The 24,034-nt window shown below is 35.4% G+C and overlaps 3 pseudogenes; all 3 read right to left on the reverse strand.

Annotated features, from left to right (window-relative positions):
* Nucleotides 1–5,449: 5,449 nt before the first annotated feature.
* On the reverse strand, nt 5,450–6,225 carry LOC120212072 (annotated as a pseudogene).
* Nucleotides 6,226–6,685: 460 nt separating this feature from the next.
* LOC120212073 lies at nt 6,686–17,811 on the reverse strand (annotated as a pseudogene).
* A 3,358-nt stretch (nt 17,812–21,169) lies between these two features.
* Nucleotides 21,170–22,687, reverse strand: LOC120212074 (annotated as a pseudogene).
* Nucleotides 22,688–24,034: the final 1,347 nt, after the last annotated feature.

Raw genomic sequence — 24,034 nt, forward strand, 5'->3', positions numbered from 1 at the left:
ATGTCTGGTCTTGTGCATATCATAGCGAACATTAAACTTCCCACTGCTGATGCATACTGTACTCGAGACATCTCCATCCTCTCTTCTTCACTGCTAGGACTCATACTGGAGGATAATTTGAAGTTAATAGGAAGAGGGGTAGAAATTGGCTTACAATCTTGCATGCTGAATCGTGTCAAGATCTTCTTCAAGTAATTCTTTTGTGAAAGCCAAATCTTCCTATTACTTCTGTCTCGGTGAATTTACATCCCTAGAATCTTGTTTGCTGATCCCAAGTCATTCATTTCAAATTCCCTAGCCAGTTGTGCCTTCAATTCTTCAATATGATCTTTGTTGGGTCCTGCAACCAACATGTCATCTACATACAACAGCAATATAACAAAATCGTTATCACCAGACCTCTTGAAATAAGCACAAGGGTCTGCATTAAGTATGTTGTATCCAAGGCACATAATGAAGGAATCAAATCTCTTATACCAACACCTCGGCGCCTGCTTTAGACCGTACAGAGATTTGTTCAACCTGCAAACCAAGTTCTTCTTTTCGTCTTCTTCAAAACCTTCAGGTTGGAGCATATAAATCTCTTCTTCAAGATTTCCACGAAGAAAAGTTGTTTTAACATCTAGCTGCTCTAGATGTAAGTCAAATGTAGCACACATTGCCAAAACTACTCGAACTGTTGTTAGTCGAACCACAGGAGAAAATATTTCATTGAAATCAATACATTTCTTTTGAGCATATCCTTTGACCACCAGTCTTGCACAATACCTCTCAACTTGATCGTCACCATTTCGCTTGATTTTGAAGACCCATTTGTTACCAATTGGCTTCATTCCTTGTGGTAGTGGCACAAGGTCCCATGTATTATTTTTATGAAGGGCTTCGATTTCTTCTTGCATCGCCATCATCCACAGTGAAGCATCTGAGCTGTTTATTGCCTCTTGGTATGTTGATGGCTCACCGTCCTCTGTTAAAAGGCAGTATGCAATATTACCTTCTATAACATAATCCGAGTACCAATTGGGACGTCTTCTCACACGATCTGATTGACGAGTTGTTGGAGCTTCAGAACTCTCTGGTACTTGTTCATCATGTGCTGGTTCTGCTTCAGAAGAATCTCCTTCTTCAAACTCTTTTTCCACATGTATCTGAGTAGTCTCTGACTTTTCAGCACTATCATCGTCTTCTTTTCTTTGTAGTTTACCTTCTACAAAGATAACATCCCTACTAATGATCACTTTGCGGGCAGTGGGATCCCACAAGCGATACCCCTTTACTCCATCAGCATACCCCAAGAATTTGCATTTCCTGGATTTTGGATCCAGCTTTGAAATTTCTTGGGCGTTGTACATCACGTACACAATACTTCCAAATACATGGAGGTTTGAATAATCAACTGGTTTACCAGTCCACATCTCCATTGGTGTCTTCAGCTCTATTGCAGTTGATGGAGCTCGATTCACCAAAAAACATGCGGTATTGACTGCTTCTGCCCAGAATGATTTTTCTAGGCATGCGTCCCTTAACATTGCTCTTGTTCTTTCTAACAAGGTTCTGCTCATCCGCTCTGCCACTCCATTTTGTTGAGGAGTGTTCGCCACTGTGAACTGTCTTTTGATGCCTTCTTTCTTGCAAAAGTCATCAAATTCTTCGCTTGTGTATTCTCCTCCATTATCTGTTCTGAAACACTTGATCTTATTTCCAGAATCAAGTTCCACCCGCGCTTTGAAGTTTTTGAAAGTTGAAAACACGTCTGACTTCTTCTTAATAGGGTGCACCCAACATCTCCTGGAGTAGTCATCAATAAATGAGACAAAGTATTTTGCTCCACCTAGGGACGTTACTGGTGCTTGCCATACGTCAGAGTGAACCAATTCTAGAACACTTTTGCCTCTAGAATTTGATGTGTTGAATTTCAACCGGTGCTGCTTACTTGTTATGCAATGCTCACACAAAGGAAGTGATACCTTTGTTAAGCCTGGAAGTAGTTTTTGCTCCACAAGGACTTTCATTCCTTGTTCTGACATGTGTCCAAGTTTCTGATGCCATAGCATTGCCGAATCTGAACTACATGAGGCATCAGAGGCTTCTGCTTCTACCAAAGTCTCTCCCTTCAGCATGTACAAGTTTGCAGCTATTTTTTCGCCTTTCAGTACCACAAGCGCTCCACGGAACACTTTCATGATTCCTTTCCGTGTTTCAATCTTGCTTGCATTATTATCCAACAATCCGTCGGATAATAAATTTTTCTTCAGGCCTTTCACGTGCCGCACATCTCGAACAACTTTAATTGTTCCGTCATACATCTTCAATTTGATGGTTCCCACGCCAACGATCTCTAAGGCATGATCATTGCAACTGTAAACAGATCCTCCCGAGACAGGTTCATAATGATGGAACCATTCTCTTCTTGAGGTCATGTGATATGTTGCTCCCGAATCATTGAGCCATATATCTGCAAATCGTTTTCTTCTTTCCACGGTGGTTGACGCTTCACAGTATAGAGCATCTCCATCATCTGAAGTGTTTGCGGTATTGCCTTGTGGATTGGAGTTTTTATTTAGACTCCATCAATCCTTCTTCAGATGACCCTTCTTCCCACAGTTGTAACACTTTAAATTCTTCTTGCTCCTCGACTTCGATCTACCATGTTTGTGACTGCTGCTTTGGCCACGTTCTGTTGATCTCCCTCTCATCGTTGTCATCGTTGTCAACGCTTCTGCTTGTTGCAGATTTACTTGTCTGTCTTCCTAGTTCTTGCACTGATATTCTTCTTGTAGAACAGCAGCTGCAACGTCATCGAAGACTAGACTGGTGACATTACTGTTTGTCAAGTTGATGATGAGTTGATCATACGAATCCGGTAAACTTTGAAGTAGAAGTTCAGCACGTTCTTGTTCTCCTATTTTACAGCTTAAAGATGTAAGCTGAGAAAATAAAGTGTTCAATGTATTTAAGTGCTCCGTCACTGAAGTAGATTCTGGCATACGGAGAGTGTACAATTTTCTCTTAAGGAAAATTTTATTGTGCAGCGATGTGGCCTCGTACAATTTGGTGAGATGATCCCATATCTCTTTAGCTGTCTTATTCTCCTCGATTCTTGACAATACTTTATCTGCTAATGCTAGATGAAAGTTTGCCATAGCATTTCCGTCCATTTTGATCCATTTGCTGTCATCTGCAAAATCCATCGGCCTTTCACTGATAGCCGCTAGACACCCGTCTTTCCTCAGGATGGCCTTCATCTTTAATTTTCACAATGAGAAATTTCTCCCATTGAACTTTTCAATATCAAATTTCGTTGCCATAGCTTCTTTTACGGATAGCTCCCACTATTTAACTATCGTGAATAATTCTCTGGAACCTTCAAAGAATGGGTAATAACTTCTTACTTTCTTATGTTGGAGAATCCACCTTTTTGTGGCAACCACAAAGACAATAATCAGATATTACACACTCTAATCTAGCTCTGATACCAATTGTTGCGGAAGACGGCTATCGGATAGAGCAAAATCGCAACTTGTAATTTGAGAAAATAAAATTAAAGATAAAAGAGACACAAAATTTACGTGGAAAACCCCTAAAATATTTAGGGTAAAAACCGCGGGCAACAGTAGAAGAATTTCACTATGAGAAAATAGGAATTACAACCTCTCTCGATCTACCAAGGAGAAAACAATGATAATTCTCTCTAGATATAAAGGAGAAAACAACTCTCAAGAAACTCTCTAAAATCTCTCTAGTATTGGAAGAAAGCTAGAATGCTTTGGGATGATTTTGAAGCTAAATGAGCTAGGGTATTTATAGTTGAAAACTAAGGACTAATTTGTAAATACCCTAAAGTTTAATGACTAAATTATGATTTAGCCATTGTCCAAAAAATCAACAAAACAGCTCATTTTTTCGGTGCATTTAATATGCACCTTTCGGTGCTTAGTCAATAGATTCGGGGTAGGGTATGCTATCAGCCATGCAATGCATACAGCACTCCCATTTCCCCAAGTTATGCAACATAGATTACTACCATCACTATATCCTGGATTACTACCATCACTATATCCTGCAAAACTCGAATAAAAAAATCTCTGAAATTTTTTATTAATATAACCATTGGTATCTTATCCACTTTACCGTCTGAGAGTAATCATGTTCGGACTAGAGTAATACTCGGATAAAAAACTCACCGTATTTAAAGGATTAGTAATAACATCATAGCTTAATGAATTGATTCGAGCAAGCACAAATATGGAGCCTTGAAGGGTGGATGGTAAAGACTTTAGCAATTCATGAAGCTTGTGATTAAAATGTGAGACAATCTGGTTAGTTTCTTCATGACATTTTTGGATGATTTCATATTTTCTGGTGTAGTGTGGGATGCATCCAAGGGGATTTCGTGCATTATTATCTTCCTTGCTCCTAATTTATGTAGTCTCTGTAATTCCAATATCACGATGAATATGGTTAGATATATAGAAATATAAAAAAGGAACTGTTCAATTTGGAACAAATACCATTAGAAAAAGGCATAACAATAACATTACTCCAACGTTTGTACAAAGTCATTTTGCCTCCTATTATTTTTCAGCATTTTAGCCCCAACATTTAAATTTTTGATCAAAATAGTCCATGTTAGATGGAAACCGTTAGTTGACTAACGATCAACACATGTTACTGACGTGACATTTTCACATGTGTTTAATTGATGACGTGGCATATGTCACGTCATCACCTAGTGATACATGTTGTATCATCATGTTGAGTGACGTAGCATATGCCATATTATCAATTAAACACAAGTGAAAATGTCACATCGGCAAAATGTGTTTGACTGTTATTTAACTGACAGTTTTCATCTACCATGGATTATTTTGACTAAAAATTGAAACATTAAAAACTTAAATACATAACAAAAAAAAAGGGTAAAGTGACTATTTGTACAAACATTGGGAGCCAATTTTATCGTTATACCTAAAAACAAATTGGTTCAATAAAGCTACGGAGAGTAGGGACCACTTGTTTAGTGAGTGCTCAATGACATTTTCCTTATGGAAGGCTATTCTGAATCTCTCCAGCTTAAAAAATCCTACTTTACCATGGGTGGTTCTTGGAAAGGTAAGTCCCTCCTCACAAATATTTTGAAACTTGCTTGATGCGCTTTAATCTATATTCCATATGGGAAGAAAGAAACAGAAGACTGTACCGAGAAGCAAAAGAAGTGAGAAAGAAATTTTGATTTCCATTCAAGAGATTGTATGTATTCAATTAAGAGGAAGGAATATAAATAGATTAGATAGTATCAATAATTACCTTTGTAATCGTTGGGGTGTTGACCATCCTCTCTGTTGTAAGTAGTTGTTCTTTATCCCTCTGATGGGGTATTTTATGTAGTAGAACTCTGCATCTTGGGTAATAAAATTAAAATTATACAAAAAAAATGATTGGAGAGAGATTATATAAGAAGCTGAGCAAAAGCTTGAGGACCATAACCATTGCTTGTACTATATAATGTTGGTTGTAGATAGTTTTGAATGTAGTCGTTGCTGCCTACCGTTAATATAAATATAGAATTCGCCATGTGCATAGAAAGCTCCTTGGAGCTCTTGAAGTGGATAGGCAGCTTTGATTCAATTGTCCATTTAAACAAATCAATTTGTTCACCAAAACTCAAGCATTTCCCCTGTAATGCAAAGAGGGGGGGGTCTAATTAAAACAATTTATTTTAATTGGAGTAATGCATAAAGATGATGTTATTTACTTACAAATATGGTTCCAGTTTGAGGGAGAATTTCACAAGCTGAAGATGCATAATTCAAGCCCGTTAATGGTATAGATCCATGTACACCCAGATATGGTGGGGCCTGGGGGGTATGGCAGCTCAAGAAATTCGGCTTCAAATTAACCAAAAATATTACAAAACGTATATGGAGTGAGAGTCAACAGTGTAAATGTTGGGAAAATGAGCTTTATGGCATCCAACATACCTATTAAGTCGGGGAGAGTTCTTCCATTAGTGAACCTGCCGGTGAAGAGTTGGTCGAAATTCTGGTCGTAAGGCGGGAAATTTGCTTTGGCTATGGTTGGCAGGAGGTTGTTGTTGCCGCCGTCAAACAACGAATCTCCGAACAAGTAGAGAGCTGGTACGAGAGGTTTGCTGTGAAATAGCAACAAGAATGGATGGAAACTGAATAACAATATGTTGGACGAAATCAAGTTACTGATGCTCATCTTTTCGGACGAGAATCAATATTATCTGTGGAAGAAGAGAAATTAAACAAGAATGTGAGACTGTAAAATGTCAAAGGTCTATGGAGCTTTTACATACTGGGAAAATTTCTCTTCCCTCTTTCCTATTTTTTTGATTTAAGGAGCCTTTTAGCGACTTCAGCATCAAGTATGCCAACAATATGATACAACCGAAATGAAAAGTACTCTTAACAGAAAACAGAATTTCATGAATTCTTTTTTTTTTTTGTATTTTGTTGTGAGATTTAATTTCTAATTTGAATTGTTAATTTCATCTGATTTTTTTACTATAATCATCAGAATCATGAATTATTTTATTTGCATTTGTGATATGTTTCAAACACACTTGGAGCAATCATAAACATTCATTTTAAACTTTCAAGCTTTTCCATTTGGATTTACTAACAGTTACAGACTAAAAAGGCTGAAACTTGAATGACGATAATTCAATCTAAATGAAAAGTGCATAGTCAATCTTGAGGTACAATCACATTTCAGATTCAAACCCAATGTTCCAAAATCCCTCAGGAGTCATAGGTGGAACATACTTGTATCGATGCCTAGACACACCGTCATGATGCTCACAGCGGAAATTCTTGTTGCCATCTTCATTTCCTTGATCTTCCTTGTCGAGAACAGCATCGTAGAATTTCTTACAATGATTGCATTCAAATCCTTTCAACTTTTCCCTCTCTGCTTTCTTTCTTACCGGTTCCACGTACTTGAAACTTCATTTGTCAGCCATTTGAAGAGTATCTCTTGTTTTCGTAGCCTCTTGTCAACACTAACATCATGCGTCTCATCATCTGAGCTATCAACATTCATGTCTTCTGGAACTGGAGGATCACCAGCTTCTTTCTTCATGGATTTCTCCAGGTTTCCCCTGATATTCTCCAGGGGAGTGTCGAGAAAATCATCATGGGGATCGTGCCTAGCTTGGCCCTGGTGGGACCTAGTGTCTCTCCAACCGGAACCCGGTCGCTTTGTACCAACCATAGGATTAGATTTCACTCTAGAGGGGCATTTACGACTGGATAAACTGGAAGTGGGTAAGCGTGAACTAGGGCTTTCAACTAATTTGGCTCCGTTCTCATCCCCTAAGTCACCATTTACACCGGTTACATTCTTCAAGCTTTTTGTGTCAAAGACAACCATAGGAGTATTCATATTTCTGTTTTCAGCATCTGTAATGAAGGACAACAATATGTAGTTTAGAAATCTCTGACCAACCCAAAAGGAAAGCAACAGATATAGGGCAGAGGTAGCAATTTTCAGCATCAAGCTGCCTCAAATTATAGGGTGTTTTGGACAGTCTCAAATAATCAACTCAGATAAAACGAGACCACAATAACTTGAGAGACTCTTGAGCAAATGTAGCAATTATCATCCAAAAAACTAGGATGACTCAAAGCCGTAAGCATTAATCTAAATAGAAGCCAATATATACAAACTAAACATAAGCAGAAAAACTTACCAAGAGAAGGTTTGGGATTGTGATGATGCCTTGCTGAGTCACTTTCATCTTCCAGTTTATTGGGAAAAGACATTCTCCGTAGTAAGGCCACTCTTTCTGCAGAGATAGTCGTACTGAGATTTTAGCCTTTTGTAAGCATCAAGGAGATCTCTTTATTTCTTCTTCTCAGCCATCAACTCAGCGGCTTTTGATTCAATCTGTTTTAGTAACATTTCATATGATTCCCTTTCTTCATCCGCATGGTCTGCATCATCACCACTTTTGTTAAGTTTGGCGGCCCGCAGTTCATTGACTTCCTGTTCCAAGCCTTTTAGTTTGGCCAGTAGTAGTTCTTTTGTTTCTTCATGCTCCTCCAAGAGCTGCATGTTTCTTCCTTGCTCAACTTCATCCGTCTTCTTCCCAAATGCCACATGGAGTTTTTCGTAGTTCTCTTTCAATTTCTGAAAGTTGGCCTCAAGTAGCTTCTTCTCCTTGTTACAATTGATCAGCTGCTCTTCATTATGCATAATATCGAAGGATTGGGACTCGACTTTTTTAAATAAATTTTCGGCCAACTTCTTCCCATCAGCAACTTCCTGAGTCTTTTCTCTGAGCTCCTGCTCAAGTACTTCACAACATTTTTACTCAGGTTGTTTAGAAGTACATTTGATTTTTCTTCATGCACTTTTAGTTCTTTATCCTTATTAGCTATCACGGGGTTTTTTGCTTGAACTAGCTGCACTAAATTGTTATTCAACTCCATTCTGTCATCCGTTTCCTTAGAATTCCACATAAGCTCCTCAATTTTCCCAACAAGTTCTCATTTTCCCTTCCTGCTCCTTTTCTAGCTTTTCCTTCTCAAGCAGTAAAGCACTGTTCTCTTCAACAACCTGTTTCTTTTCGAGTTCAAGTTTCTCCAGTCGGAGATTGAACTCGTTTTCCTTATTCTTCCATGCATCTTCAGCACCTTTCTTGGCCTCTGCATATATTTTCTCCAAGCCTTTTCATTTTGACTGGAAATACGGGTACAGTTGGCTGCAAAAGATGTACTCGATCTAAGAAATTTTGTCCTTTGCTTCCTGAATAGAAGCAACTAGTATGGTGCTTAATCCTTAGATATACTTGACATCAACGATGTCAACTGAAAGAACTAATTTCGGAGATTGTTCCATTCCTGGAATCAACATTGCAAAAACAACCAAGTTATAATGTGAAGACAAAACATGGCGGTATAAGACCTAAGAAAAAACAGTCTCGTTTGATATCAATTTTCAGAGTTTTGCCATTGAATCTCTAAAGCGTGAAAGAATCTAAAGAAAACGGAATTGAATTCAAACTTTTCAGAGTTTTGATATCAATTTTTCCATGAGTTATAATTCAATTATATACATATAAATGTAATAATAAGTTGATAAATTATTATTTGTTTAATTTTTAAATTATCTTACATCAACCCAAAAAAATAAAAGTGAAAAAAATAATTGATTAATTACTTAGTATTAGATCATGTTACTACTATATATGCATAATGCAGCTCTGTGTCAAGTTCCTATGAAACGTATATGATGAATTCCATGAAATTCTCTTATACATAAATAAACATGATAACAAACCTGATATTCAAGATCATCGGCAGCAAAAAATAAAGGTGGTTGATAATTATTTGCATCTCCAAAAAGGCCTCCAGATCTTAAAACATCACATAGCACCTGATAGAATTCATTAATCAGTTTTGGGGATGTTTTGGAATGGCAAGATCATTTCTATTAAGAGGTTGAGTTATTACAGTTTTCTCACTGTCACAATTACAATTTACAAGTTACGTTGCAACTTTCAGCAAAAGCAAGATATAAGTCCCATTGGGCATTCCAAATGTTGCACAATTCAGATCAAATTGCAAGTTATAATATGATCTAAAAGGTGAAACTCAAAATACGACATCCGTTCTGTTGCATTACTTCAACATTTTCAAATCTGAGAGCAAATGATTTCATGAGACTGATCCACAAAATTTATATTAGTTGTCATGCAAAATTATTAGTTGTCATACAACTAATAATAGTTGTATAATGCATAATAATGGTTCATAATGCATTGTAAGTTGGCAACAATAATGGTTCATAGTTGGCACTAATAATGGTTGAAAAGTGACATGGCAAAATCTCACATTTAGTCATTGAAAATAAAGGTTATTTTCAATGACTAAATGTGAGATTTTGCCATGTCACTTTTCAACCATTATTAGTGCCAACTATGAACCATTATTGTTGCCAACTTACAATGCATTATGAACCATTATTATGCATTATACAACTATTATTAGTTGTATGACAACTAATAATTTTGCATGACAACTAATAATCTCCCACTTGAAGATTTGATTAGAATAATCATATCTTCACACCATTCTTTCTACCTTGTACCTTCATGTTGCTTACGTTTCTGACAGTCCACAAGAGGATCGACACCAGGTAAATTTATCAGCGTTGATCGCCTTCGTCATGAAATCTGCTATGTTGTCTTTGGTATGGATCTTCTGCATATCTACCGTCCCTTCTTCCACCTTTTCACGAATGAAATGGTATTGAACTCGTATGTGCTTTGTCCTTAAATGAAATGTTGGATTCCTTGCTAGATGCAAGGCGCTTTGACTGTCACAAAACATAGAGACATACTCTTGATTGTGCCCAAGCTCCTCCAATAGCATCTTCAACCAAATTGCTTCTTTACTGGCTTGTGTAGCTGCTACATATTCTGCTTCTGTTGTGGATGTAGCCACAACTGACTACAATTTTGAAACACAGCTTACAGCTCCACCAGCAACTTTGAACACATATCCTGTAGTAGATTTGCTTTTATCCAAATCCCCTGCATAGTCAGAATCTACATACCCATTGATTAGTAAGTTTGATCCTCCGTAACATAATGCAACATTTGAGGTCCCTTTGATGTATCTCAGGATCCTTTTTACTGTATTCCAATGCTCTTTGCCTGGATTCACCATGTATCGACTAACCACTCCCACTGCTTGTGCAATGTCTGGTCTTGTGCATATCATAGCGAACATTAAACTTCCCACTGTTGATGCATACAGTACTCGAGACATCTCCATCCTCTCTTCTTCACTGCTAGGACTCATACTGGAGGATAATTTGAAGTTAATAGAAAGAGGGGTAGAAATTGGCTTACAATCTTGCATGCTGAATTGTGACAAGATCTTCTTCAAGTAATTCTTTTGTGAAAGCCAAATCTTCCTATTACTTCTGTCTCGGTGAATTTGCATCCCTAGAATCTTGTTTGTTGATCCCAAGTCCTTCATTTCAAATTCCCTAGCCAGTTGTGCCTTCAATTCTTCAATAAGATCTTTGTTGGGTTCTGCAACCAACATGTCATCCATATACAACAGTAATATAACAAAATCGTTATCATCAGACCTCTTAAATAAGCACAAGGGTCTGCATTAAGTCTGTTGTATCCAAGGCACATAATGAATGAATCAAATCTCTTATACCAACACCTCGACGCCCGCTTTAGACCGTACAGAGATTTGTTCAACCTGCAAACCAAGTTCTTCTTTTCTTTTTCTTCAAAACCTTCAGGCTGGAGCATGTAAATCTCTTCTTCAAGATTTCCATGAAGAAAAGCTGTTTTAACATCTAGCTGCTCTAGATGTAAGTTCAATGTAGCACAATTTGCCAAAACTACTCGAACTGCTGTTAATCGAACCACATGAGAAAATATTTCATTGAAATCAACACCTTCTTTTTGAGCATATCCTTTGACCACCAGTCTTGCATGATACCTCTCAACTTGATCGTCACCATTTCGCTTGATTTTGAAGACCCATTTGTTACCAATTGGCTTCCTTCCTTGTGGTAGTGGCACAAGGTCCTATGTATTATTTTTATGAAGGGCTTCAATTTCTTCTTACATCGCCATCATCCACAGTGAAGCATCTGAGCTGTTTATTGCCTCCTCGTATGTTGATGGCTCAACGTCCTCTGTTAAAAGGCAGTATGCAATATTTCCTTCTATAACATAATCTGAGTGCCAATTGGGACGTCTTCTCACATGATCCGATTAACGAGTTGTTGGAGCTTCAGAACTCTCTGGTTCTTGTTCATCATATGCTGGTTCTACTTCAGAAGAATCTCCTTCTTCAACATCCTTTTCCACATGTATCTGTGTATTCTCTGACTTTTCAGCACTATCATCATCTTATTTTCTTTGTAGCTTATCTTCTACAAAGATAACATCCCTGCTAATGATCACTTTGCGGGCAGTGGGATCCCACAAGCGATACCCCTTTACTCCATCAGCATACCCCAAGAATTTGTATTTCCTAGATTTTGGATCCAACTTTGAAATTTCTTGGGTGTTGTACATCACGTACACAATACTTCCAAATACATGGAGGTTTGAATAATCAGCTGGTTTACCAGTCCACATCTCCATTGGTGTCTTCAGCTCTATTCACCAAATAACAGGCGGTATTGACTACTTCTGCCCAGAATGATTTTTCTAGGCCTGCATCCCTTAACATTGCTCTTGTTCTTTCTAACAAGGTTCTGTTCATCCGCTCTGCCACTCCATTTTGTTGAGGAGTGTTCGCCACTGTGAACTGTTTTTGATGCCTTATTTCCTGTAAAAGTCATCAAATTCTTCGCTTGTGTATTCTCCTCCATTATCTGTTCTGAAACACTTGATCTTATTTTCAGAATCAAGTTCCACCCGCGCTTTGAAGTTTTTGAAAGTGGAAAACACATCTGACTTATTCTTAATAGGGTACACCCAACATCTCTTGGAGTAGTCATCAATAAATGAGACAAAGTATTTTGCTCCGCCTAGGGATGTAACTGGTGCTTGCCATACATCAAAGTGAACCAATTCTAGAACACTTTTGCCTCTAGAATTTGATATGTTGAATTTTAACCGGTGTTGCTTACTTGTTATGCAATGCTCACACAAAGGAAGTGATACCTTTGTTAAGCCTGGAAGTAGCTTTTGCTCCACAAGGACTTTCATTCCTTGTTCTGACATGTGTCCAAGTTTCTGATGCCATAGCATTACAGAATCTAAACTACATGAGGCAACAGAGGCTTCTGCTTCTAGCAAAGTCTCTCCCTTCAGCATGCACAAGTTTGCTGCTATCTTTTCGTCTTTCAACACCACAAGCGCTCCACGAAACACCTTCATGATTCCTTTTCGTGTTTCAATCTTACTTGCATTATTATCCAACAATCCGTAGGATAATAAATTTTTCTTCAGGCCTTTCACATGCAGCACATCTTGAATAACTTTAATTGTTCCATCATACATATTCAATTTGATGGTTCCCACGCCAATGATCTCTAAGGCATGATCATTGCAACTATACACAGATCCTCCTGAGACATGTTCATAATGATGGAATCATTCTCTTATTGAGGTCATGTGATATGTTGCTCCTGAATCAATGAGCCATATGTCTGCATATCTCTTTCTACCTTCCACGGTGGTTGACGCTTCACAGCATAGATCATCTCCATCATCTGAAATGTTTGCAGTATTGCCTTGTGGATTGGAGTTTTTATTTAGACTCCAACAATCCTTCTTCAAGTGACCTTTCTTTCCACAGTTGTAGTACTTTAAATTCTTCTTGCTTCTTGACTTCGATCTATCATGTTTGTGACTGCTGCATTGGCCACGTTCTGTTGATCTCCCTCTCATCGTTGTCAACACTTCTGCTTGTTACATATTTACTTGTCTGTCTTCCTTATTCTTGCGCCGATTTTCTTCTTGTAGAACAGCAGCTACAACGTCATCGAAGACTAGACTGGTGACATTACTGTTTGTCAAGTTGATGATGAGTTGATCATACGAATCCGGTAGACTTTGAAGTAGAAGTTCAGCACGTTCTTGTTCTCCTATTTTACAGCTTAAGGATGTAAGCTGATAAAATAAAGTATTCAGTGTATTTAAGTGCTCCGTCACTGAAGTAGATTCTGGCATACGGAGAGTGTACAATTTTCTCTTAAGGAAAATTTTATTGTGCAGCGATGTGGCCTCGTACAATTTGGTGAGATGATCCCATATCTCCTTAGCTGTCTTATTCTCCTCGATGCTTGACAATACTTTATCTGCTAATGCTAGATGAAAGTTTTCCATAGGATTCCCGTCTATTTCAATCCATTTGTTGTCGTCTGTGAAATCTATCGGCCTTTTACTGATAGCTGCTAGACAACCGTCTTTCCTCAGGATGACCTTCATCTTCAATTTCCACAATGAGAAATTTCTTCCATTAAATTTTTCAATATGAAATTTCATTGCCATAGCTTCTATTACGGATAGCTCCCACTACTTCACTATCGTGAATAGTTCTCTAGAACCTTTAAAGAATGGGTAATACCTTCTTACTTTCTTATGTTGGAGGATCCACCTTTTGGTGATAACCACAAAGATAATAAGCAGATATTACACACTCAAATCTGACTCGGATACCAATTGTTGCGGAAGACGGCTATCGGATAGAGCAAAATTGCAAATGATAATTTGAGAAAATAAAAATGAAGATAAAGAAGACACAAAATTTACGTGGAAAACCCCTAAATAATATAGGGTAAAAACCACGGGCAACGGTAGAAGAATTTCACTATGAGAAAATATGAATTACAACCTCTCTCGATCTACCAAGGAGAAAACAATAATAATTCTCTCTTGATAAAAAGGAGAAAACAACTATCAAGAAACTCTCTAAATTCTCTCTAGTATTGGAAGAAAGCTAGAATGCTTTGGGATGGTTTTGAAGCTAAATGAGCTAGGGTATTTATAGTAGAAGCTTTAAGGACTAATCTTGAAAATACCCTAAATTACAATGACTAAATGTGATATTTTTCCATGTCACTTTTCAACCATTATTAGTGCCAACTATGAACCATTATTGTTGCCAACTTACAATACATTATGAACCATTATTATGCATTATACAACTATTATTAGTTGTATGACTAATAATGGTTGAAAAGTGACATGGCAAAATCTCACATTTAGCCATTGTAATTTAGGGTATTTTCAAGATTAGTCCTTAAAGCTTCTACTATAAATACCCTAGCTCATTTAGCTTCAAAACCATCCCAAAGCATTTTAGCTTTCTTCCAATACTAGAGAGAATTTAGAGAGTTTTTTTAGAGTTGTTTTCTCCTTTTTATCAAGAGAGAATTATTATTGTTTTCTCCTTGATAGATCGAGAGAGGTTATAATTCCTATTTTCTCATAGTAAAATTCTTCTACTGTTGCCCGTAGTTTTTACCCTATATTATTTAGGGGTTTTCCACGTAAATTTTGTGTCTTCTTTATCTTCATTTTTATTTTCTCAAATTATCAGTTACGATTTTGCTCTATCCGATAGCCGTCTTCCGCAACATTTTAGAACTTGGACAACTATATTTCATCAAGCAGTTTACAAGTTATAAGCATAAGTGTTTCGAGATGTATTTGTAAATGGTTTCTTTACCTAGAGCAAATGGTTTCTTTTAGGATATAGTAGTAACATGATCTAATATTAAGTAATTAATCAATTATTTTTTCACTTTTATTTTTTGGGTCGATATAAGGTAACTTAAAAATTAAACAAGTAATAATTTATAAACTTCTTATTACATTTATATGTATATATTTGAATTAAAAATGAAATGAAAACGTTAGAAGGCAACTCATAGAAACATAACCTAAACACATTGTCAATAAATACACATTTTAGCTTTTATCTCACATTGTCAAGAAACATAACTTAAACACTCCAATATGTCTATATAAGCTAACCCCGTTAAACTCTTCAACTCATGAAACTAATATGTATTAAATTATAATGTTATTCCCTATAGTTTTATTTTATTTTTATTTTTTTAAAGCATATTTTTTAAAATGCTTTTAGGGATGATGTTGACCTATGAAATGTGCGCTTTATGATCTGCTTCTTTCGTATATGTAAGAGGTTTAGCTAAGGCACGTATGACGAATCGCGTCTTCCCTTACGTGACGTCAACTCGAATAAAACTCTGTGAAGGTGCGAATAATGAACCGTGCCTTGTCATAAAGGGTACTAAATCGATAATATTAGGAGTAAAAGTACCTGAAAAGTAATTATTACTTGTACGGGTAATATTTTGGTAAAATTGCTGAATAAGTTGCCTTCGGTTGGAAGAAGAAAATGCCTTGCCACTTGAATTTGAACCGATGGCAATTGCGGCTGCGATTGGCGATTGCATTGGTGTGGCAAGGAAGATTTGGCATTTTAATTCTTTTGGGTAGAATACACTTCTGGTCACTCAATTATGTGTTTGATAGCAAATGAGTCGCTTCTTTTATTCCTTAAAGTAGAAATTCAGTCACTCAATTGAAATATCATTGTAAAGATATTATTGGCCGTTAAAATTAAAACAAACCTTTAATGCGAATGCGGTGTAATAACATTTCTAATCTTTACGTTATATAAATTTGATCTTAATTAAAAAAAATTAATAAATTTGACCTTTTATATTTAAAATTTCTATCAAAGTAGCAATTGGATAAATGTTTCTGCCATAAAGCATCGATAAAATTAATGTTAAATTGTTATTATACAAAGAAAATAATATAATTTTCTAGGAGAAGAACATATATTAATTTCATAGAATTTAAAAATATGAATGATTAATTTATTAAATCATTTTAAATTAGAATCAAATTGATAATAGATTAATTTTAAAGATTAAAACTATTATTATACAAAGCCAAGTCACTATTTCTTCTAATATTAAACGATCAATAGCTTTTGTAAAAAAATTTAATTAAATGACTAAATTGTAAAGTTTAGAAAAAAAATGACTCATTTTTTTCAAACACATAATGACTCTAAATGTATTTAACCCTTTGCTTCAATAATTCTTTTTGAAAGTTGGAAAAATAACTTTGAATTACTAAATAGGCCCATATTGCTAAAATGAACGGTTTTTTTTTGACACATATCCCAGGCGGATTAATTATTTAGACTAAATTGTTGAAAAAAATTATTTAGGGAATGGCAATATTTGCTATAATGTAAGTAGAACTCGTCATGTCGATATGTTAGTTTCATTAGAAAATATATTTTAAAAGATACATATGTTGAGTCTGATATTTTATTATTTTTCTTGAAACTCGTCACTCTAGCGTGATGAGTTCTATTAAAAGTTAATAGAATTATTTTATTTACCCAGAATAAGTTTGAAGATTATTTTATTTTATAATTAAAAATTAATAAAATTATTGATGTAATATTATTTTATTTTATTCAATAATGATATGATGTTATATATTTGCACATATATTTATTTTTGAATTTAAATTTTCAAATCATTAATTACATTCAACAATCTAATGATTATACTTTTGATGTCCTTATAAAAAACAATAATTTAATAATTATAATTTTGGTGTTGTTATAAAAATAAAAAATAATTAATAAATATAAAAGAATATAACCGTATGGAAACTAACAGAAATTAATACACGTTAATACAGACTGATACTAATAGTAACAAACTAAAAAAATTGAATAATTAAAACAAATTTAAATTAAAATAAATTTAAATTAAAATAAATTTTATAGTTTCGGAATAAAAGTAAGTGCTATTCTCATTAAGATTTTGAGCTCGAATAACTGCATATGTCAAATGCATAAATAATTAGAAAAAATTCTAACATATATTATTTTGTAATCACTACGATCAATTTAAAATAATTTATAATTTCAGACTATAACTTAAATTGAACTTGTGATTGCGGATTACAACTTAAACTGGAGGTACCAACCTTTACTAAAACGGAATTGATCACACTAATTGGCACCCTATTTTCTAAACCATCCCGCTTACAAGAAAAACCCTATCATACTAGAAGATGAAAACAAGCAATTACAAAGATCCACAGGAATGCGATCGTTGTTTGAGGAGATGCTAGGAAGAAAGCTTTACTTTATTAGTGAAGTGTTTAGCTGCAGCAGCTATGTCTGCATCTGGGCCACTCGGTCGTGCAGTTTCTGAGAAGGAATTGCAGCAGAAAGACAGCAGAAATCTTAGAAACGATTGGCACCTAATCTCCTCCTTGTCTTTGCTCATCTTGGTGAAGATTTAACCCGCCTCTTTGCTTGGTTCGTATGATTAACTTTTGTGTGTGTGTGCGCTTAAACAAAATATCCGCTTGTTTTTTAAGCACTTGTTGCAGTGAACTTGCTGGGAAGTGGTGTGCTTTTTGACAAATGTGTTGAAAAATCACCATTCTTATCCCCCAAGGTTGCTCAAAATTCTATTCTCTCACGTCATGCTCTTTTTTGTTTGTTCAAAGAAACTTTAATATAATAAGGGGTAGACTAAGCTCTTAGTACCTAAACTATTATTTTGTCCTGTTTTGATACCTAAATTAACTTTTATTTTTTTTTCAAAATCATACATAACGTTTACTTTTTGTTCGTTTTGGTACCTCACCGTTAAAATTAACAAGTACATTACACTTTTTCATTGGTTAAACTACATCATTCATCACTCAACTATCTTCTCACTCCTATTTTGATTATATTAATAAAATAAATCTAATTTAATTACTTAAATTTCAAATTACTCCTAATTTAATCACTCTAACTTTAAAATCTATTTTTTATATTTTGATTATATTAATAAAATAAAAAATATCATGTCATAAAAATTATTAACAAAATAAATTAGAGTGATTAAAACACGACTAATTTGAAGGTTGAGTGGTTAAATTCAAAATTTTAAAATTTTAATAACCAAAATAGGAGTGAAAAGATAGTTCAATAATGAAAAGTGTAATTTTCCTAGAAAAATCACGTAAAATAATTCCATTAAGTTTATTAAGTTTTTAATGTTGAATTACAAAATAAAACCTAAACTAAACATTAGGTATAATTTAAAAAATAAAACTTAGGTATTAAAATAGAATAAAAAATATATTTTAGATACGAAAGGTGTAGTTTATCCTATAATGATTTGATATTTTGGAAACCTAATAGCATACGTGGCGAGTAAAGCTGCCTGCGTACATATTTGGGCGTTCCTATATTTCATAGCCGAGTTACGCAGAGCACCTATCGTTTCCAGAAGGAAGAGTGGACTCAGGCTAAATCATTTCTTATGGCTTTACCTACTTATTTTATGGAATCCACACTAAATATCAATAAGCCTGTGCGTAGATTGAGAATGTGGTTCATAGCTTCACTGGAGAGGGGTGAGCATCATTTGCTGGGTGGAGACGATGTAGGGCTATCAACAACCCATAGTCTCTACTTGTCAACAAAAGTGCTATCAGACGTATTATTTTCTTCCTACTTTTATCTAATAGTTTGAGGGCTTTTCTTTATGATGTATCATAATTAGATGGGCACATGCACTGAATCATTTATACAGCTTTTGAACATAATTATTAACTTTAATAGTAAAACTTCTTTTCTATTTCTAATGTTTCTTAGAGAAGTAATCAATATGCCGACATAAGAATGCCTTGAATCTTTGCTACGTGTTGAGATACCAAAAAATCTCAAAACAAGTCATACTCCTTATTAAAGTGATCGTTTGGTTCCTGGTCGATTACTAATGTTGATGATGTCACAAAGAAATATGAGAAGTTTATTTTTGAGTCTTTTGATCTTTCATACCTTATCATTTTAAAAATTAGAGAACATCTTCACTGTTCTTACATAGATTATTCTCCTTATTTAGACTTTTGTTTGTTTTTTTCCCCCAATTTTCTTATTTTAGACACTCGAGGTAAAGTAAGTCTCTTTAAGGACCTCTTTTATTCACGAGAGATTGTCTCATTTGTCTAAGAATAAAAAGTTTAAAAGGTACTTGTAAATAGTTTGTGCTTTAAAATAGGGTAAATTACATCATATGCCACCATAACTTTAGGCGTTGTATCGTTTATACCACTAAAATTTAATTTTGTCAATTATAACACTCAACTTTGATTTTCGTTTCAATTATACCACTGGACCGTTAAATCATTAACAATTATATCAAAATGGCATCGCTTTGGTGAGGTGTCTACATCGTAAGTCATCAACCACGTTGACAGTCGTCAACCACATCATAGTGTCATTAACGATTTTAATGATTCAGTGGTATAATTGAAACGAAAATCAAAATTTAATGCTATAATTGACAAAATTGAAACTTCAGTGGTATAAACGATATAGTGTCTAAAGTTTGATGGTATTTTTTATAATTTACCCTTTAAAATAATAAAGAGAAAATGCATGGTCGACATTCTACACCACATAATTGAAATTTGTTATAGAATGGTAGTGGTACCCTAATAGTATTTTGTTTTCTTTTGCAGTGCGATGGATCCTCGGAAGATGTTAAAAAACTGAAAGCCAGAGGTTGAGAACGCATTACCTGCACTTTACATCACATGATTAAAATGAGCGTCCCCAGCTCGTCTCTTTGCATTCTCTGCAATTATAGAAAAATGCCACGGATTGACCGTTCACCCCCACACCACCGTCAAACTAATTTTTTTTTTTGGTCACAAAGAGGAAAATAAAAAAAAAGACAGAACTAGTGTAAAATAAAACTCATGGGGAATTGAACACCCCTGTAATCAGCTTCAAGCATGAAGCTCATCTTATCCGGCGGTTGGATAAAAATAACAATATCTTCTATCTTACAATTCATTTTTGACAGAATATCAGCACCAAAATTTTCTTCACGAAATTAGTGCTGGAATTCAACATTCCACTCCCGCCTTCTTTTTTGTTTACGTGTTATTTTGAGGATTCCCGCCCTCGGTAAGAAAAATGTCAATTTAGAGTTAAACCCTAAAATACTATTTATTTACATCATTTGCCCAAAGTTTATGCATCTTTTATTTTTGTCATTTGACAATTGAAATGAACAAATTAGAGTGACGTAGTAAAGATTTAGTCCTACTAATTTTGGGTATGTATGTTTTATTTATGTATCGCTTGATCCCGTTTAAACCTCTCTTTTCCTCTCTTTAGTATAGGAAATGTCTTCTTATCCATTTTGTTATCCTGCAAAGTGAATCTTTAGTCTACTCGTACCTAAGTCAATTGAGAAGCATAAAAACACCAAAATCACTTAAATAAATCTAACGGTTGTATACATGAAACAATAATTAATAAAAGTTTCAAAAGAAAAATAAGTATAATATTTTTATATCTTTAAACTAAATTTATATCTTTAAATAAATTCAAAATAAAAATAAGTATAACATTGCTTAAGGAATCTAGTATCTTATCCCACTAAAATAACATTCTCTTTTACCACTAAAAACTGTTATCATAATGACATAAAATTGAATTTTATTCATAAAACACAACATGCTTGTTCATAAACAAGCTTTACAACTTGATTAACACTTAACAAGCAACAACAAACACACATACATATATAAAGGAAATACTGAAGTTTTGATCGTTTTCTATGAAAATACTGATCAAATACTCTTCCCAACCTTCCTAGGCATGCTGCCGCCATCATCTCCACCACTGCTTCCGCTTCCAAAGCCGTAGCCATCACCTCCACCACCACCACCACCCCCACTTCCACCACCACAACCACCTGATCCATACCCCGACCCAGAGCCACTTGATGAACCTTCTCCTCCTCCTCCACCATCACCGCCTCCTCCGTCACCTCCAGTCCCTACACTACCACCAGTAGAAGGAGCTGGAGATGTTGAGAATTTAGTGAGAAAGCAATCAAGTTATGTATATTGAATAGAGAAGATGAATTGTATTTCTTGCTGTGTTTTGCAAAGGCACCAGGTCATGCTTTATATATCTTTTACAACATAGCTCACTCACTTCACACATACACACGTAATTAAGTAACTAACTCTCAACAGCCCTTAACTACCTTAACTACACTCAACCTCCTCAACTGCATAACAGCCTATAAGCCTAACATTCTCCCTATTCTCTTTTCCTTCTCTTCTATTGAAAAGATGAACAATTGAATCGAAAGTGTTGATGCTTCCTTCCGTTCACTTGAATCGAAAGTGTCGGTGCTTCCTTTCGTTCTTCTTGAATCGAAAGTGCCGATGCTTCCTTCCGTTCACTTTGAATCGAAAGTGCTGATGCTTCCTTTCGTTCTTCTTATTCACCTTCATTTCTTCCTTCCTCACCCTCTTTTACAAGGTTCCTTGACAAATTTTTTATGGACTCTTGGCTGTGAAGCTTTCAAGTCCCATGACACTTTGAGATAGAAGCAACAAAAATGAATACAAAATTAAACTTCTATTTACACACACAAAAGGATTATACTACTATGCAGAAATAGCTGCAGTGTGGTACTCTCCACATGAAACCTGTGTAATATTCACAAGCTCAAGAGCCTCATCAAGGAATTTTGCACATGCATTTATCACAGAAACCCCCTGCAATCCTTCGAAAGTGACACCTCTGCCTAGCTGACCATACTCATTATAGCCCCAAGCTTGTAGTAGGCCTTCATATGATAAAGCAACTACATGTGCTGCTCCACAGGACACTTGATGGATGATCGTGTTAGGAGCAAATGCACCCCAAAATAAACAAGGTAAATTTGATCCCTGATTTTGTCCCCAAATCCAGAGTCTACATATTGAGATGGTCCCATCATTTTCCTGAGGTTCTGCAATAGTTGCGGTACAATGTGCCCCACAAGATACAGATTTCACAAACTCTGTCTGCAATTATTTTACTTTCTTTGGGTGTTTCCTACCCTTCTCAGTGCCATCGCCTAGCTGTCCAAACTCATTAGCACCCCACGTGAATAATGACCCATCTGAGGCCACCGCTGCAGTATGCTCACAGCCGCAAGTAATATCCAACCAGCGGGAATTTGTCCCCGTCGGACACCCAAAAAACTTCTCCAAGAACCCAACGGAATTCGCTGGAACCAAGCTGGCAGTAAATGATGCCAGTTTAGCAGCCGTTGCCGCTGCCGAAGATATTTTCTCCTCCTCTTCCATGCAGCGAAAGAAAAAAAATAAAGTCAGGACCGTTCGGCTCTGATACCATGTTGAGAATTTAGTGAGAAAGCAATCAAGTCATGTATATTGAATAGAGAAGATTAATTGTATTTCTTGTTGTGTTTTACAAAGGCACCAGGTCATGCTTTATATAGATTTTACAACATAGCTCACTCACTTCACACATACACACGTAATTAAGTAACTAACTCTCAATAGCCCTTAACTACCTTAACTGCACTCAACCTCCTCAACTGCATAACAACCTATAAGCCTAACAGAGAGGGAGAACCCACCCGACGTGGAGGGTTTTCAAAATGGATGCAAAGAGCAGAGCATAGGGAAACTAAGCCAAGGAATATCACAAGCCAACGAGTCATCTTTAAATGCGGTGCTCTTCAAACAACTGAAACCAGCAATATATATAGAGGGTTGAGACATGGGAGAAGCCATGACCCATGATTTACGTGACACAAAAGCCTGTTTCCTTGTACAGCTGCATGCGTGCACCATGCAGATCATTCATCAGCAATATTTGACTATGAGTTACACCCACAACGACCCCATACGTTTTTGTTTTTTTCTTGAGAAAGAACATTCCTAAGGAGAACTTTATGGTATTGAATTTGACCGTCGACCACATTAAATGTATGAGCTTCCATAATTTTTTTCCTTTGATAAAGGAAAAGGACATTGCTAAGGGGAGCTTTTAAGGTCGACCAGTGGTAGTTTAGAAATATTTAGGGTTTAGGGAAACATTATTGTCTTTATTTACTCTTATCCAACGTGACTTTAGGGTGAAATATTTTACGAGTGAATCACTATTAATATTCAATCATATATAAACCAATACTTTTGATGAGAAAAGTGGTTTTGTAACTATCGATCAAGTTCACTCTTTTTCGTTTGAGTAGAGACTCATAATAAATTGCTCGATAGAGGAAAAACAGAGAGTAGAAGGACTAAAGATGTTACTGAACAATCCTTGATAGAGAGAGCTCGAAAGAGAGAAAAATCATTTCTTTGGTCTTGCATGGTGACTTATATATTTACCCGTAGTGTTGGTGTGAGAATTAGGATAATGATAAATATTTGTAGATCGATAGGCTAAATAGATTGGCTATGTATACGTTTGATTTCATGTTTATATTTATGATTTACACGAATTATAATAAATAATTGCTTTTAACTTTCTAAGACTTAATTATTTCTTTTAAGATATTAGATTGTTTATTTAATCTTTAAATAAAAATTTTAAAAATTATTTAAATTTTAAAATTTCAAAACACTGAAAAACTAAAAATACTATTAAAATGAAAAAAATTAACATATGTTTAGAAAGAAAAT

Source organism: Hibiscus syriacus, unplaced genomic scaffold (assembly GCF_006381635.1).
Source record: "Hibiscus syriacus cultivar Baekdansim isolate YM2019G1 unplaced genomic scaffold, ASM638163v2 tig00109992_pilon, whole genome shotgun sequence".
NCBI classification, from domain to species: domain Eukaryota; kingdom Viridiplantae; phylum Streptophyta; class Magnoliopsida; order Malvales; family Malvaceae; genus Hibiscus; species Hibiscus syriacus.